Source organism: Wolffia australiana, chromosome 11 (genome assembly GCF_029677425.1).
Source record: "Wolffia australiana isolate 7733 chromosome 11, ASM2967742v1".
Taxonomy (NCBI): domain Eukaryota; kingdom Viridiplantae; phylum Streptophyta; class Magnoliopsida; order Alismatales; family Araceae; genus Wolffia; species Wolffia australiana.
Window position 1 is genome coordinate 3,645,497 of NC_135845.1, and position 20,209 is coordinate 3,665,705.

Genomic DNA, 20,209 nt, shown 5'->3' on the forward strand with positions numbered 1-20,209 from the left:
AATTTCTCTATTTAGGAACCAGGAAAAATGACTAAACACTTGATTACTTAAGGTTTTCTAACTTACTTTTGTTACAAAGAGAGAAATATTCTCAAACTGCTTTCATATGAATGTGGAGGTCTTAGCTGTTTACTTATCATAACAAAATGGGAGGTTGAGCTGATGCTACTTTTTTCCACAGGATTCACCAGGGCGTGTGCAATGATTGCATTTGAGAACAAGAATTGCATCATTATATGACATCTTATGTTACTCAAGTATTCTTGCACCAAACTTCAAAATAGTAACTCCTTATGGAATTTTTTTTGGAACAGTATAAATGGCTACAGTAAATATTGGTATGAAATAATCAATGTCCATTACACATTGGTGGTCATCATTAGCCACCCTTGCTGGTGCCCATGCTTTAGAGCAATGATGCTCATGCATAAAAATGTGCTTTCCCCCACTAGAGGCCCATGCCAATAATTTTACAATAATTCATTAAAAATACAAAAACTCTAACTTTGAAAATAAACATCTTTCAGCACATATGTTATTATTAAGTTAGATTTTATCCAGTTCATTCTAAATTTTATTTTCCTTCAGTTTATCGTACTTAAATAAATAGACAGAAAAGTATTTAGTTTACAAGAATACTTAGCTGGATATGAAAAATCAAAATAGGCCAACTTTCAAAGTTGAATTTAATTCTTATAATATTTTTTTATGTTTGATTCCTTCTTCATCCATACAAGCCATTAATGATGAGGTGAATTGATATGATTCTACCTTATATTAGCCATAAATGAACCAAAAATGAATCTTCAACATTCAAACCTCAAAGTTATGGACCTTTTGAAAAAGTTGAACTAGAATGGATCAAAAAAGGGAATATTAACTCATGTAACAATCCCCACAGTTTTGTCAAAGTATTGTTATTTTTTCTGTATTCGACTTGCTTTATTAACCACACACAATAACTTTCGCATCTACCGATGTACACATAAAATCCGAATTCGCGTATAAAAAATTGGACGCTCATATAACCCTATGTGGATATTGTTGGGTTCCAAAGGCCTTGTGCATGACCCTCTAGGCCCATGTATCAGTCTATTTAACAACCCGAGTGGGCCCGTAACATCTATCCACCTTCCAAATTAATTAACAATACCATCATAATATATATTAATTAACGTTGGATCGATTTAACCCAATTGATAGATTAAGTCTCCAACACGTGGGGTGCCAAGCAAGACCTCATGCTCTACAAGATACAAAGTAGTGTGTAATGACTCACTCATGGAACTTGTTTGTCATTAGTTACAGTGTATGTATAATCCCTCATCCACTTGACACTCCTAAGATGACTTAGGGTATGGCCAACTGTCAAACCCTAATAGGTCGTCCAAGTTAGTATTGATGCATTTAGAAATCATTGGATAACTCTTCTCCGATATTTCACTACCTTGGCCAAGGACTTCATTGCATTGTCTTCCTTGAGCTTTCATTTCTCATACCGAGGGTGGATAATCCCATCTTGACCACACAATTGTCTTTGTAAACTTCTTGATGCACCAGAACTAAGAATATTTAGAATCCCATGATTAAGGACATGTAGATCATAGTCAAAGTACAACCGTTCGTCCACAAGGCATCTTTGGTGTCTTAGGTCTAGGAACCACTTACATAGCCATGAAGTGAATCAACCTGATTGACATTTTGTTATAATACTATTCAGAGATTCATACGGATCAATTCAGTAAACTCTTTCCACTAAAGAGCACCCACTATTTATCCCCAGTGTCTTCACACTAATGGCTACAGGAATGACCATACTCATCATACATGTGAGGCTAGATAGTGTTATTCTATTTGGACACTTCAATGTCCTTATGGTGTATCCTTCGAATAGGAATATTTATAACACATGAGTAAAGATTAGTGATCTTCGTATTACGATCTCATCAAAATTTATTAAGTCGGATCATGTATTTATGGACTTCATTATAAGCATCACATATGCACAATAATGAATATCTTCTATTAATGAACAGTGAACGAGATGTCGAATGTCTGATTTGCTTGCTAGCCACATGTATTTCCATCAAATAAGATATCACAACAACCTCATTCCTAGGATAGTTTTCTTCACATCATTCGTGTGTCTCTGTTATATATGTGTTAACATGATTACATGAGTGGATATATTATTTGTCCTTAACACATTTTCAAACAGTAGCAAGTCACACCACTCTCTTAGTTAAATTGTGAAAAAATGTAATTTTTAATTGTTAGGATTTGCGAGTATTTTAAGAAATTTTATAACATTCAATCAATTGATAAATTCAATTTTAAGGCAAAATACATTCCACTACCACTTTCAGTATATTTATTGATGTAAATCATTTGTTTGGATTCTACGGAGTCTCACAAAGTTTTCTCTATGCCTTCCCCACATTCTCCTACATAGTAGTTACGCCAACCCTCACGACATGCATTACTATGGCATTGATATTCATAATGCAATAGTGATCAAAAAAATTAAAAAAATTCAATTTTATAAAGACACATGGCACAAAAATAATCCTCATCATTGATTAACATTAAGCTGATTTGTACTTTTGGATAAGTTCCCAAAGAAATAAAACTACCTTTTTTTAAAACAAATACAACATGGGTGACAACAGTACTTCATGTTCTGTTGAGACCTGTAGCATTATTATATTTGGCTTAAACAAGACACATTTATGATGCTTAAAGTGACCACATAAAGGCACCAATTGCTTTGTTATAAAAATCATAGCTATTTTTATTTTGGGGCAATGGCATGATTCTATTAATTTCAACGTGGTCTTTATGGCACTAACGTCAGCTGATGCAAATATACATGGTTGACAGGTCAATCAAACATTTCATATCATGTAACATTTACATATTATGATATATCCAAAATAATGCACGGATGAAACTCATCATGAAGTCCATGAATATATCATCTAATACACTGAATATTGAGGATATCAGAATACAATGACTGAGTCTAAGTATGTGTTCAAAATATATTAATTGAGCCTGTACTCAAGGAGAACATCAAAATATTCAGATATAGTAGCCCTACCTATTATCATATTGCGAGTAGGTCTATCCCATCTCCATTAGTGTGGAGACACTAAGATAGTGGGCACTTTTAAACATAAAGAATTCATCGGCTTGAATTATATCAATCCATGAGTGGTCTTATACCAAATTTCAATCAATTTGATTCATGTCATAGTTGTGCACGTTGCTCGTAGACCTGAGACACCAAATACATCTTATGCTTTCCCTATGACCTATGAGCTCCTATGCATGGAATTCTAAATTGTTTTAGTTCGAGTACAGAAATAAGTTTACAAAGGCAATTCAGCTGTCCAATTGAGATCCTCTAGCCTTGCTTTAGTGGAGCCAGTTCAAGAAAGACAATGTTATAAACTCCTTGGACATTATAGTATAAAACAAGTGAATAGTCCGCTGATATTTTATGAAATTCATTAATACTAACTCATATGGTCGTCTAAAATTTGATAAATAACCACACTCTAAGACATTTTAGGACCATCAAAAAGATGAGAGACTATATGTTAGTGGTAACATATGATATAAAAGGTTGTCTCAGTTAGGAAATTCACCGATTTGAGTCTTTTGAAGCACAAGATGTGGCTTGGCACCCCACGGGCTGGAAACTCAACCTATCAGTTCACTAAAATCCATCCATGATTTGTTAACCAATGTGAAGATATAGATAATTAATTTTCATGGCTGATAAATTTTATGGGAACTATATTCATTACCTATACAGATACTGGAAGATAAATGGTCTTTTGGATGCCGTAATATATAGTATAATTTTAGGGGCTTTATGAAAAATCATATGAAGTATAAACAGGGAGAAAGACATGAGCAAAATTTATCAGTCTATAATAGTTAAGGTGCCCCATCCTTATAATGATGATCATGGAGGTCCTCCCTTCTTTCTTTAGCTCCTCTCCATTCCCAGTGCAATCAGAAGAGTATAATGTTGATCATGAAGCAATAATGAGGCTCATGAAGATGAAGGATTATAGAGTTCATCTCTTACTCCTTTAGCTCCTCCCCATTTACATTGCAATGATAACAATATAATGATGATCATGGAGTGATGATGATGCTCATAAAGATAATGATGAGATTTAACATCTCTACTTCATGTATTTGCATCTTGTTTCTAGACACATGAAAAGTTTAACCCTTCTCACTCAAGGAACTGAGAAGTCATGAATCTAATATATGGAGATTTGATTTGATCATCAATTTTCAAAGGTATGCTATAATGCTGCAACGGTGGTTCATCTACATAATGGCCCAATAACTCGAAAATTGGACAAATACAATGACCTTTTGGTACTGAAGACATTATGTTTTTATTTAGAGTCATATTTTTTTAATTTCTCTCTCATCTTACTAATGCTCCTACTTGTATTGTTTTTTCACATTTTTGGAGTATCTTTAGTTCATTCATATCTTTAATTTATGTATCGTTATTGATGGGTTATCAGGTTATGTTTTTGAGTTAAAAATGTTCTCCATTGCAACGAGATCTGAATATAAAATCTAAATTCTCATAAATAAAACTGAAATTACCTTCTGGAGAGCTTGCTCCACTCTCGAGTTTGTCCTTGGATTAGTGTCTTGAAGTCGTTCACTCGTGTAGCCTCTAAAATCATCCACATTACCAAAGGGGTATTGGATCACCTATCCTTCTTGTCAAACTCATCTTGAAGACCTAGGCAATCTCCTCACTATCAAGATGTCCTTGAGTAATGACTGGAGAAAGAGCGAAAGAAGAAAATGGTATCATCCTAATCTTGTTGGCATGGGTACCAAAAATTGGTGCCCCCTTATTTATACTTATTTTGGAATCTTATATAAAAAAATCCTTGTTGATAAATTACACCACCTAAGGCCTTTAATATTATGTTTATCACCTTTTAAGACCATATCTCAATTTATTTCATAAATTAGATGCCTAATAACATTTATTTACAAATATTAATCAACTAAATCAACATAGAGGTTAATTAATCAATGATCCTTTTAACTTAATTCAAATACTAAATTTCATGTTTGTAAGGTGCCAAGCTAGATGCCATTCTTTAGGAGATATATAGAAGTTTTTTAACTCTCACAATGAATCTTTACCATCATTAGTTACCGTATATGAATAATCCTTCATCTTTGGGAGACTCCCAAATGACTTAGAGAATAGTTAGTCATCAAATATGAACCTGTCATATAGTTAGAACTGGTACATAATGAGGAGCATTGGACAACACCTTATGCAATATCCCTACCACTTTCGGAAGGATTTGATGTAACTTCTTTCTCTGTCCAAAGGCAAAAACCCCCATCTTAATTGCTCTATAATCTTTGTTTTTATTGCCATGCCTGAACAAAGTTATGTTTGAATAAGATAGTTTGAGAGGCGTAAGTGTCACTCATAATGTGGCTGACATACAAACCATATCCTTGGTGTCTCAGATCAATGGACCATAGACACTAATCACATGAATCAAACACATTTATGCTTAGATATAATATCATTAAGGAATTCGTAATGATCACTTGAGTGAACACTTTCTCTAAAGACCACTCACCATCCACCCTTAGTGTCTCCACATTAATGGATACATGATCGGCCATATTATCAAAAAATTAGGATAAGATAGTATTATTCTATCTGGATAACTTTATGTTTATCTCGGCAATCCATGAGTATGAATATTAAGAATATACACTTAAAGACCAGCGACAACTATATTATGGTATCATCTTAATTTATTAAGTCATTGGATGTATTCAGGGGCTTCATATAAAAATCACACAACAATAGGTATTCATCTCAATGAAATTAAATAAACCATGAATGTGTACTTGACTTTGGGGTCACATAATATACATCGATTTTCTCAAATAATCAGCGGTTAATATTCATGCAAATTTAAATATTTTTAGGGGTAACATGTTAGTTCCTAACTGGTACTCACTTTAATTTTGGTATTTTTTATAATGTAACATTTATTATTTTTATTTTCTTCGTAAATCTTTTACATAAGAACTTCACCTAATTCATGCCTTGTGAAGTTTGATTCCCTCTCAAATAGTGACATTCATAAGTCGTGAGTTAAATTAGATTCTGGTAACTTTATTTAAGATTTTAGTTTTTTTTTATGTAACTCATGGGTGCCACAACTTGGAAGGTACAGAGTTAAGCCTCTACCTAGAGAGAATTAAGAAAATGAAAATAAATATTGGTTTTCACTCAGTCTAGGGAACTCATCAAGAAGATGTGGTTGAATTTGTGCTAATAGAACGATGAAATGATGATTGGTAACCATGTAACAAGTTGTGGTGTAAGATAGTCTATCATCCAATTTATTGTGGTCTCGTTATTGAGTATGAACTACTGAATTATTACTAACAAATCTACATTATCAATGGAGGTCAAATATTTTTAAGGGAGTTACACAATCGTCAAAGTATGTATTTGATATGTTTGGTTCATAATGATGTAGTGAGGTATGTCATGTATTACCATCATATTTTTTGGTTTTCCTAATTTATAAGTTACTTGAGCTTTCATCTAAGATTAATTCCCTTCTCTTATTAAAAAATTTCAATTATTATGATTCCAAAGAAGAAATATTCTACTATTTTCTATGATTGAGGTGGTTAGGTTAAATTTCCCTTAGCTAATATACCAGTCCAAATTTTGCCAAAATTCATACTTAGTTCATGATAACATTATCAATATATTATATTTGAAGCACTTGATATGATTTTAAGAATCAAATCTATCATGGGAGAAATAAAATTATATGAAATGTATCATGTTACTAACACCATTATTTGAATATATGTGGCTTTTATTTAAGTATCTGGATAGAATACCACTATCTTGCCTCACTTATCGGATGAGTATGGCCGGTTGGATAGCCATTAATATGGAGAAACTGAGGATAGATAAGTGGCGGTCTTTAGTGGAAAGAGTTCACTGAATTGCTCCATAATAATCTCTTAATGGTATTATAACCAAAATGTCAATCAAGTTGATTCACGTCACAGTTCTATAAGTGGTCCTTAGCACTAAGACACCAAATATGTGTTGTAGATGGACAGTTGTACTTTGACTATGACATATGTGTCCCTAATCATGGGATTCTAAATAGTCATAGTTCGGGTGCATCAAGAAGTTCACGAAGATGATCGAGGGTCAAAATGGGATCGTCCATCCTTGGTAAAGGAGGTGACAGCTCAAGGAAGATGATATGATGAAGTCCTTGGTTTAGGCAGCGAAATATCAAGAGAATAGTTCTTTGATGATTTTCAAATAAAATGTATGTAGTGCATGTGTGACGCTTACAATGAAGTCCATGAATATATGATCATACTTAATAAACATATGAAGAGATCACAATACTGATATCACTAGCCTTAACCATGTTTTCTAAATATTCTGGTTCAAACGATGCTAGAAAAAAGACAATAAAGCATCTCGATAGAATATTACTATCTAGTTACATTCCTATGATGGGTATGGCCGGCCCTATATCCCTAAGTTTGAAGAAAGGATAGATAGTGGGGGCTCTTTAACAAAAAGAGTTCACCGAATCCATCTATACATATCCCCAAATTGTATTATACCAAACTATCAATCCAGTTGATTCGTGTCATAGTTGTGTATGTGGTATTTAGACTTGAGATTCTAAGGACATCTTGTGGACAGATAGTTGTACATTGATTATGACATACAAGTTCTTAATCATCAGATTCTAATTTCTCCTAGTTTAGGGGCATCAATAAGTTCATGAAGATGATTGAGGGGTCAAGATGGGATTTTCACCCTCAGTATAAGTTGAGACAACTCAAGGACGATGATACAATGAAGGCCTTGGGGAAGGCAATAGAATATCAGAGAAGAGTTATTTGATTATTTCCAAAACTCATTAGTACTAACTCAAAAGACCAATTTGGGTTAGATAGCTGAACATACCCTAAGTCATTGGAGGAGCAATAAGTCGAATAAGGACAATACAAACACAATAACCACTAAGAAACAGGTTCCACGAGTGAGTAGAAACACTCTCCTTTTTTTCTTATACTACAAGATGTATAGCCTGGCACCACACGGCTTGGAGACTCAACCTATCAATTACGTTAAATTAATTCATCATTAATCAATCTATATCATTAACGGTTATTGGACCACTAAAGTCATTGCGTAGGCTAATTCATGGGCCTAGAGGGCCACACTCATGTGGTCTTTTGGACATCAAAATAGTTACATAAAATTAGGGATTTGTTGTGAAAAACCCCGATTTGTATAAATAGGGGAATGCCTTTATTCAAATTCACACTGGCTAGAATTTTTAGGGATCCTCTTCTTCTCCCTTATCCCCATAACTCCTCTCCACTCCGAGTGATGGAGAACAAGACCCCGCTCCATCAAATATGATGCCAAGGACCCTACCGTCATCCGCGACACCCGCCGGCTCGAGCCCTGCCAGATCGGCCGGCTAAGACAAGGGCTATAGGTATCTAGATAGATTTGACTTTCATGGCCATTATCCTCGCAAAGGCCCTTCTCGTTTGTCTTTTCCCCTTCAAATCCTCTTCCTTTTATTCCCGCTGTTTTGTTTTAAGAAGTATGTATTAGTGGACTTAAGAGGGGGCCCCTTTCCTAATGGGTTCCCCCTATTTTGGTCACTCCTTAGCGCCCATCACCCTCCCAACATAAGGGAAGGAGAGGGCGCCCTAAAAAGATGAAGTCTTACTGAATTTTTTGAAAAAAGGAACCGTCCTGTCCTCTTGTGAGAGGAAGAAGAGAGAAAGGAATAAAAAAAAGGGGAAAAAAAAAGAAATAGAGGAGAGAGAAGGGCGGAACGGGAACGGGGCGGACATCCGTCGCCCTTCCCATCCCGCCGAGTCCCATTCCGTCGAACTCCCCCGACGGAACCCTAGGCGGCCGCCACCGCAGTAGTGACCCCAGGCGGCGGGTTCCCGCCGCCGCTGCTCTCCTAGGCCGCCGCCCGTCACGCGAGGCTGCCGCCCCCGGCTCCCTGAGGCAGCCGCACGTCGCGCGGGCCTGCCACCCCCGGCTCCCTAAGGCCGCCGATCGTCGCACAGCTCCTAGGTCACAGACCTTTGCCACACGCATCGCCGCACGAGGCCGCCGCCCTCGGCCGCCGTCGATGCTGCCATCAGTCACCGCACATCGCCGCCCTTGGCCGCCCAAGGTCATGGACCTTGCTGTGTGCCTCGGCGCACGAAACCATTTCCCTCGGCCCCCCCTGCTGCCGTCCTCGGCCACCCTAGGTTGCGAACCTCACCGCACGCTTCGCCCCACAAAAATGCTGCATGAAGACGCCACCCTCGGCCGCCGCACGTCACTACCTTTGGTCGCCACACGCCGCTGGCCTCGGCCACCACACGCCGGCCCACGGCCGCCGCACGCCGTTGCCCTCTGCCGCCGCACGCCACTGCCCTCGACCACCGCACGCCGCCACCCACGGCCGTCGTACGTGCCACCATTACCCCACGTCGCCCCGAGAGCTGCTGCCCTGAGCGTCGCCTGCGCTCCGAGCCTTTTCCCGGCTGACTCCACTCTTGAACCACCGCTCCTGGGCTGCGCCACACCGCCAGTCGAGCAACGCCGTGCCGCCACCGGCACAGCCCCACCGATCCTACCCGCAGGTTCCACCATGTCGACGGGTGTATGACTCCGAACAACATCACATAGAGGTACCTCACTCCTCTAGCCCGCCCGTTAATTATCCCTTGCAGTATATTTCTTTGATTTGCACTCTACCATGCTCGGGTTAGAGTAGGCGAGAGTATACACAGACCGAGAACGTCCATCGAGTGTCTATCCTAGGTACAGGCTGAGCCCGTCCGTTACGTGAGAGCACCAACGGATTTAGTCCGTTCGGCATCGTAGATTCCTTCATTGCTCCGATGGGGTCAAGAGGTCACTGTCACCCTCATTGGTTGCCTACCCCAGAGCACGGAGCTAGGCAAACCCCACGAATCAGGGCCTGCACGTACCAACACCTAGGCTTGCATCACATCTCATAGTCGCTTCTTGATAGGTCCACATCGACGGACGACGTCCGCACTACCAACTTCCCAGTATCTGAGCATCGCCTCCGATACCCCTCTCCTAAAGGACAATGCCATACCATTGCCCTACATTACCCAGTGCAATAGGGATGGCATAACAACAACAATGGTAGAGTAACATTTGTTTTCAAGGTGAAGGAGGAGATTCGGTGTGCCTAGGATCATGGGGATACAAATAGTGACCAAGCTAGAGCAGCTCAACAAGTCAGTTGAGGATCGAAGAAATCAAAGGTGTGTTGTACCACATGTCAAATTTTCAGTGGCCTAATGCTGAAGCACAGTCGGTGCATGCACTACTTCATCTTGAACGTCGGACGGGATGAGAATTTATTGGACAGGATGGTTGTTGGATGGGATAAGACATTGATTAAAATATTTGGTAAGAGACAAATTCTGGATTGGACGATTTGAACAGACCTCTAAAAATTGGGACGTAGGATGGGTCGATCTTCGTCCCGACCCATCATTTATCCCCATCCTTGATAATTGTGCATTGTAGCCCACCAGTCTATTTGGCTGGGCCTACTAGTAACCCTCATGATTGCAGTGTTGACCGGACACATGAAACATTCATGAAAATATCTCGCTCGAAGGGTTTGCAAACCTTTTTCTTGGATGGCTCCAAGAAAATAGATGGTTGTTTCTTACAACTCTCTGAAGATGTAATAATAGTTCTGCATGTGTATCATTAAATGTTAATTGTCAAGGATATGACCACAAGATATCCTCAAGGTCTGAACTTTAACATCAGATTGGCTTTTTAATGCCTTGTACACAGTAACTTTAATAGGTAGAGAAGGTTTTGTAAACATCTAACTTGCTTGTCCTTGGATAGTAATTAACAAGAAATATAGATTGACGAAGCTTATTCTAGAACACAAAATAAGTTTTCCAGCATAGACATGCTTCTCGATCTATCTTGTAAAAGGCATCACATAAAACTTCCCAAATATAGAATTCATTTGGTTTCTCATTCAAACGATAATATCACTTTCTGCTCCACTTTTTTTCATTATCTATCCCCTTTTCACTCCGTAGATGACTTTAAAAACACGTTGGTCTAGAATAATATTTGTATAGGACATCATACACTAGTTATGTTTATGTCGACAAGCAATATAGGATATGACATCGAATCATATTTACATTTGGAGCGCAAGGATTTTTCTGGAGAAATGATGAATTTGATTCAAATAATCATTGTATAATTCATACCTTTTGCCAACTATTGAAGAAAAATGGAGGGCGGAATATTCTGATGTTCATCACCTTGTATGTGGTGGTGGGTTTAAAAGGAACAGATCAAAAATTATATGTCAATTGTTGCCGCTATCCCTGGGCCCTGTCTTCGCCTGACCAAGTAGACATTTTCAGGCTTTTAATGAAAGGGGTATGGATGCTGAGCCGAAACCTGCTCAGTGAATAAAGGAGCCAGTAACTTATGGCATATTAATGTTGCGACCATATTGGTTTAATGTTCTCACCCTCTCCCTTGTTGTCACGCGGTCAAAACCCAATGTAGGACTATTGCTCAAATATGACATGTTCTGGCCTCAGTGCTTGGTGGAGAACACCAAGCAGCCCTGATCTCTTGCAGCAGAAGTCGTTGAAATAGCTCAAATTTGACATGGAAGGGGCTAGAGGAGTGGGTGGGGACGCAACTCCATCGAGGAATCGGACCATAGCATTAAGATCATAAGAAGGCTACATCGTAGACGTGAACATTACATGGGATAAGACGGGGGATGATACCAAAGTAACCAGATGGGACACATCACGCCTTGGTAGTGGCGCTCTTGTGCCTTGAGGCCCTCTGCTCTGCGCACGCATGCCCACCGGCCTCGCCGCTACACGCGTGCCCACCGGGCACCGTGCACCTATGGGCATGGCGATTACACATGCTATCCCAGCCACGATGATCACACATGCCACCGGCACCCGCACTAACACCTCTCGCACGGTCCACTCGGACGTTGTTGTACTCAGTGCCTCAAGCTGGGCACTACGCACCCAGCACAGTACTTGGCCACGTACCCGCACCGTCTCGACTCTCTCTATGAGCCAATGCCTTAGTCTCCTGGCAGGATGCCTCCGACCCCGCGCCCAGCACATGCGATCCGCACTCCGTGCGTGCCAGCCACGTGTCTTCCTGCACAACTCTGCGCAACATCATGGCACTAGAGCACAGCCTTCGTGTTCCATGCACGCGCACTGCACTTAGTGCCCGCACGCGCTCTTGGTGCCCCGCTCGTCCAGCACGCGCAGGCCTCCCCTATCCATCTTGGTTGAGCATCAACGGGCATGCGCACCATTAGGGCGACGGCCTAAAAGATCAAGGTCGGATGTCGCCGTCCGAAGTGTGTGTTGTGTCATCATACCAAAGGACTCAGTCGCCAAATCATGAGTTCAGCACACGGACATGTCCCCATAGTTAGCACGCACGCCTTTGTGCAGGAATGCCGAATACTTTGGGGCCTTACACGTGTTGATGCAGTTGTATGGTTTCAGCTAGTCAACACTGACGTGTGTTGTGAACTGAATATATAAAAGATACCACAAGTTAAGTCATGTTAGGATTAAATATCCAATGTTTAAAACAAAAACCATATGATGATTTATCATTAAGACTAAGACAATGATAATCATTTCTCTTTCTCTTTCTTCTCGGTGATTTATCAACTGTTAATTAGTATAGATAAAATACTTAATACGATGTGTAAATTGCGCTCGCCCGTTAAGAAGATCGGCGAGGGGAACTAATTTTAAAAACTAACTTTTTATGGAAAGCTGCTAAATCCTTAATGTGTTTATTGCTTTGTTTTTATTCCCTGTCTACTTTCAGATCTACAGCACCCTAATTGTCTAAATCCCATTGGGCAAGAAATGCAAGTATAATTCTTCATCCCGACTTATGAATTATAAAGATAACTGTATTTAGACCGGTCAAGCGAGAATGCGACCACAACTTTTAAGGCAGATTAAAACTTGGAGCACATATAAGCAATTGACATATCGAATTTAACGCAACCCATAAAACCTTCAAGGGTTAACAAAAAGAAACCATGTAATCTAAAAAACTACTAACAAACTGACATACGTTGATATGCTATCCTACGGGTAGGCGGCTATGAATGGCAGAGAAAGATAGCGAGAGAGAGAGAGAGAGAGAGTTAGAGATAAAGATAGAGATAGAGATTGTTGTATAGACAAATATAGAGAGAAAGAGAGAGGGAGAAAGAAACAGAGAGAGAGTGATCGATAGAGATAGAGAGAAAGAGAGAGCTAGAGAGAGATAGATATATAGAGAGACTGAGAGCGTTTCATGGAAAGAGGGACATGGAGCGGCGTTTCTAGTGCCCTGTACGTGGAGCCTGTTTCACCGCCAGGCCAGCTCTTTCTCCGGCCAAGAATGGATATGTCCATAGATTCATTCGTACAGTTTCAGAACACCATCGACATCCTTGCCGTGAAAGAAACTCTCAATTCCGTCGCTAAAACCTGTCCTCGGCTATGCTCAGTGGTTAGAGACAGTGAATATCAAAGCCTTCAATCCAAAAATTTTGAAAAAAATCCCCTTGTTGTTGAGGTTAACTGCAGATTACTAAAAACCAAGAACGACAGCACTAGAAAGAGTTTCCAGAGCTCAACATCGGCAACCACGTCATTATCGTGTCTGAGCATAAGGAAGAAGAAGACAAAAGACAAGCTTACATCAACAATTACTTAACTTTGCTGCTATCAATGGCTACGTTGAGCAGGAATTCGCCACTTTAGGAAGTACACATACTGCCTGAACGGCATCGCCTCTTGTTCTACTCTTGCATCACGCGCTCGGCGACTGCGTTTCTCTCCTGGTTATTGTCCTCTCTTGCTGTGATGTGCACATTAACAAGCATATCTCTGTCTATGGAATCCACAAAGAGAGGCTCTCTTTTGCAGGCCGCTAGTGGAAGTAGCCGCAAGCCTGTGGCAAACGTTGAAGAGAATCGGTAACACGATTCTCCAAGCGATATAACTTTCAACTTTTTCATTGCATGGAAAAGAGAATAGGAGGCTAACGGTCCAAGGAGAGATGGAGATAACCCGTAGAAAGTTGGCGTCTGTTGCATTTAGCTTGGATGCCATGAAGGCAGTGAAAAGCGAGCTCAACGCTGTAAGCCCACTTAACTATTCAAAGACTGGGATGAATTTCAATATAAGTTGTTCATAAATAATGTTAAGTGAATTTTAAAGTGTAGGAGCTTGATGGTGAGATAAGATCCTTTCTTGTTTTGCAGACACACAATGATGTGTTTGTTGGCATCGTCTCGTATGGGATTTCGAGATATCTGGGATCAAATTTATCGAAAGGTGAGAAAGGTTTATTTCAGAATGCAAACAAATTAGCTGTGAGTTGTGATTTGCCGGCAATCTATAAGTATTTGTAAACAGAGGCTTTGAACAATGGTACAATAAGGGCGGTCGTTGCGGTCAACATTAGAGGACAAGGATCAAAGGTTTTTCTTCATCGTTTATTTGCATTTTGAAGTGAAGGACTCTAGAGAAGTGTTCTGCTCAGGTTGCTCGTGATAAATGCTATCAAAAGGGATTCAATATTGCAAAACATTGTGTTAACATATTGATAACACCCTAAATTCGGTCTTTATTTCATGCTATTAGCACAATTTTATGCATTTAAAGAGCTTAAAATGGGGTTGTTATCATATATTTACATAAATTTAATGTTTCCAAGTGATTTCTGATTTTTCCCTAATTTTCTGTTAATTTTATGAATTTCTGAGATTTATTTGAGCTTGAAATAATTATTTTTAAATGAAAATGGCAGGTTTAAAATTTAATTTCGAGCTTAATTATTATGGGGATGAAATGCTGAATTTTCTAGAATTTTATGGAATTTTCTAGAATTTATTTAGGATTTAATTGGATTTTTTGAGATTTATTTAAGTGAGAAATGAATTTTTTAAGAGGAAAATGATATATTTGTAATGAGAAAATGAGTTTTAAAGCAATTTCCATCCTTCTAGGGGCTTTTCGTAAATTTTAGTTGCAATGATGCCCTCAAAAACAGCTCTAGGTCGTGGTTGCAGGTGTAAAGATGTTATTTAAACTGTTCCAGGGTTTTATTGCAATTATTTAATATTTGTTTTAATATTTTTAGGAGAAACCAGAGGAGAGAGAGTGCGCAAGGGGCATATACACAATTACTTTTGGGCGGCGTCCAGCAGCAATTCTGGCCTTTTTAAAGGACTTTTCTGCAAAAAAGAGAATTCAAAATGCGCCAGCCAATGAGAGAGCGACACGTCATGGAGTGTTAAAAAAGAAATGAATAAATAAATCAATTTAAGTCCAATGGATTAAATTGGTTTAAAATTCATTTATTAATAACTTTTGATCTTGAAGTTCGATTGAGATAATTTTTTTATGGATTTGCTCGTCTTGATTCCCTCTTTCTATCTGTATAGTTGGATCATTCAGATCCAGCCTACATTGATAGATAAAAATTAATTACTAAGCGGGGATAAAATGATAATTTTTACCATATAACCTAAGTATAAAAGCTAAATTTCGAGACGGGAAGCTCATTCCTGATGGTGCACTATCACAGCTGCAAGACAGAGAGGAGCTCCAGCTTGGATCAACCTATTTGGTACTTTTTCCTTCATTGTATTTGAACTTTTGGTGTATTTTGGATGTTGTTAGTTGAATTTCTTAATCTTTCTTCTTGATCCCTGTCTGAACTTCTAAATCGCTTGGCTTGAGCGGAATGTGCAAGCCCTGAATAGGATTTAGAGGAGAAATTGAGAGATTTCCTAGCTATTCCAAGTGCATATAAAAGAAAACTATAAAAAAACTTATAAAAAGGGTTAACATTCTAGGATATTAAATTTTCCATTTCATTATCCAATAGAGTAGTTACTACTGAATTGTCAAACCTAAAGAACGGACCAAAACACGTCTAAATTTTCTTCCTAATCTCTCTAATTGAATTCTTTGATCCTTTCAATTGAATCAATTAATTCAACTTAGAGCCCCTTATTTCATCTACTCCTCTCATCTCTTCTACCCCCCCTCCAAATTTCTCATCTAATTAGGGTGATTTAATCTCTGTTGAAGATTAAATTAACCCCAATTAGGTTCAAATTATTCAAGAAGAACATCAATTGGATTCCTTACTAGCTTCCCTTGGACGACACTCATACTTATCACTACACATCTTAAGTAGAGTTTTAATAAATTTTATTGTATAAGCTAAAATTGACAACGACAAGGGTTTAAAATTTCATAAAATTTACCCCTATTTTTGGCTTATCACATATACTGCTATAGCTGGAGAAAATATAAACCTTCAAGAGGTGGGCAGGATATTCTGAGATATATTCTAGAAGAAAAAAGTGTTGCTTTGGTCCATACTGACCCTACAAACGACCTAGTTAGTGATATTCTCATCATCAACGTTAAACCCCTAGTTTGGACAAATCAGCATTCTGATCTCATGCATTGAGGATCCATTAGATGGGACGATGTCACAGCCGTGGACCTCTATTAGTTATGATGCACTCAAATGCCACGTTAGTAGCCTTGGCAATGGGCTCCATAAGCTGCACTTCTTCCAAATTCTTTCATCATGGGATCATGTCTTCCTCTTCAACGACCGCAACGAATGAGATGCCTGGAAAATAAACAAAGATTAATCAAATTTTATACATTAAAACACACTTACTAAGTACCTTAAAACTGCACGGTAGAGATTATATCGGTACACTTAAACTAACCAAATATGATGCAGACTTCGGGCCAGTTCACTCAAAGCGCAGTGATGGGAGGCCATCGCACCAGCCATGCCACAGGAAGCCGACAACCTCGCCGTGCATCTCGAGTTGATGCCCGCGACCCCAGCTTTAAGTACACGGCCTAGCAACGGGTTGTGAGCGTTCATTTTTATTTTTATGCACTTTGATTTTCTGAATTGTTTGATGGGCCTTCTGGTTTGGGCCACGTTCATTGTTGTTTTTCATTATTTGCTTTCATGTACGTTTAAGCAGAAATCTCTCATCACGAGATGGTTTCCCCTCGTTTGGCCCAACTGGGCATCCTCCCTTCCCTATATATAGGGACGGCATGCCCAAGGAAGCCTTGGAGTTCATTTGGAAATTTGAAAAGTCTTCTTCATTTGGGCTCCCACCTCCTTCAGTTCAGAGAGTAATTTTACTGTTTTTCTATAGTAATTCTTGCTAAGAACTTCCAAGCGCGATGCGTCCCTGCGCCCGCCCTTGCACGAGCGTTGTACTGGTCCATCGCGCCATGGCGTTGCGAGGATGCCCAGAGCCACATCCCTATAATCCAGGTCAGCCTGTAACCATGCCATGCACGGGCATGCACGCCCGCATTCATGCCTCACAACCATGCTAGCCCGCGCTCGGGCGCACTGCACGTGTCCGCGCCCACCACCGCCATCGACCATTATAAGATGTGATCACTGCCATCCTTGTCCATCATCAACACACATGCGGGATCACACCCACGCCTACCACCCACCCATGCTTGTAGTCTGCACATGAGTATTGTCATCGGCTATGAAACGACTCCTCGCCACGGACTTTCGGGTCTCGACCCATCAGGTACCATAGTTCCCCACTCTTAATTGCAGTAGTATTATTTTTTGAAGTGTTGTAATTACTACGTGATTCTCTGCCTAGCATTAACAACTGAAATATAGGATCAGCTACCTACTTGTTGAGAGGTAGGGATTTCTTGTGATACAACTAGGTCTTCTAGCAGAAGAGGACGTAGATGCCTCTGGACACTTCAGGTCCCTCACTTCGTAGTTCATCTAGTTGATCCCATTGGGTCGTTGGGAGTCTGACCATGATCAATCTGCTCCAAAATCGTTAATCGATCACAATACTAGTTAGCAAGTGCCTCGATATTTCTCATTGGATTTCCTCAATACATTGCACTCCATACACTCATCATGTTCACTTACAACCTGTCTTAGGTTGTAACACAAGTCATCCAATCTGGATTCTTATCATGTTACATCACGCAATGATATCTGTTTCTTCTTTTCTATATATATGTGACCCATTGGGCCAAGATGCTTCTATAATTGTCATTAGTCAGGCCCACCTGTTATATGAAAAATAGATTAAATTTCATTATGGATAAATGTTAAATATGTGTTGATATATAAATTTCATTTACTCTGCACTATTTGATTAAATACTTACATTTCATGCATGTGTGCATAGGCCTTGCTATCTCGCTATTAAGGGGCTCTATGTGGGCTTGGGCTCTATGGGGTGGATGGTTTTGATGGCCATTAGCAGGTTTGAGAACTCTACACTCGCTCGCATTGGCTGACTTGAGAGTTGTTGCACCTAGCTCATCTACTTTTGCCTGGCATAAATATTTTTGATGTCGGACGTCGTCTAGGACGTCATCCAGTTGGTACCGAGTCGATTCTCGGTTACCTAAATGGTGGGGTCGGACGTCGTCAGCATCGTCATTTGACGGATATACACTACCAGTTATGTAACTACGAGTGAGATGATGTATCCTATGTGGTTGTACTTGCAGGCCCCCACTCGATGGAGAGTTTTGAACTCCGTGCTCCGAAGGGGGGTCGTGGGGTGACAGCAACGGTGGCCTCTCAAACCTCGTCGCAGGGGCGACAGAGTCTATGATGCCCAACAGAATCAATCCGTAGGGCTCGCACACAACAGATAGGCTCGACCTGTACCAGTAAGATGCTCAACTATCGTAGTTATCTCTCACTTATCTAGCCCGAGCGTGGTGGAGACAATCGACAATACACTGCAAAAAGGTAATATAACAAGAAAGCACGAGGGAGGCATACCTCGTCGGCGATCGACTCGTTGTGAAGGAACTTCGTAAAGTATAGCAGCTTGTACAGGTCATGGTGGAGTGAGGCAAGAGAGGGTCGGCGTGGCTCAACTGGTGTTACAGAATAGGAGCGGTCTAGGAAATTCAGAGGCAAGGAGTTGAGGGAGATGCGGCGAGTGGCAACCCGAACGAATGCTCAGAGCTCAACGGAGCACGTCCTTCTTGATGGATCGTTATGGCTGGAGCAGGTCAGAGGTGTTCATCGGCAGAGAAGCAATCGCCACTAGCAGCCTGGCTATGTCCGTCAGCCACAACGGCAACGGCAATAGTGGGCAGCGACCGTGATGGATCGTCCAAGACGTGTAACAATCACTGGACGTCGGGTCAGCACAATGTCACCCAAGATGACGGAGCCATTCAACGAGGTGGTAGCACAGGATAGAGGCACGGTGGAGGGTCTCTACCCGATCGTCTGGGCACCTGGTGGAAATCAGGCTGCATTACGCTCGCACAGTTCGTCCGACCCTAGCACTAGACGATACGAAGAGGTCGCGGTGGCATAGTTGCAGCTAAGGATTTAGGGCTTATCATGACCTAGGCTCAACTATGGACGAATCCACCGAGGTGATACAGCTGATTGCAGGCGGTTTCTGGCAGCAGTTGACCCAACCTAGCTCAGGTCACACTCATTTGAGGAAGTGCAAACATCCCATGATGAGATCACACAACAGAGTGCACCGGTCAGCCTTCCACCAGTGTGGAGGGGTGTCAATGACCCAGCGAGAGTCCTCCAACCTCATCATGCAGAGGGGGCTACCATCACAAACCGTCATAGTTCACGCGAATTTTGTATCGCGCATGCTCGGTATCTGGCGGTTGATTCACAAGAAAACAGCGTAGAATGCAATTGCACCCATGGTGCAGGCTTCATTAGGACGGACAAAGGGGGGAGAGGCGAGTCCCAAGCATCAACGGCGTCGATTCCAAGGGGGGAAGCATCCGTATTGGGCAACAATCTCCTTCCTAGCCCCTTCCCTGCCCTCTTCTTCCTCTCTCCCTCTTCTTCTTCCTTCCTCTTCTCTTGTTCCTTCTCTCAAGGTGGACCAAGAAGAGACAATAAAATCGCACGATAAACTTCCTGGTCTAACCTCTCCCAGGACACCACTCTTCCCTTATAAATGGGAACATA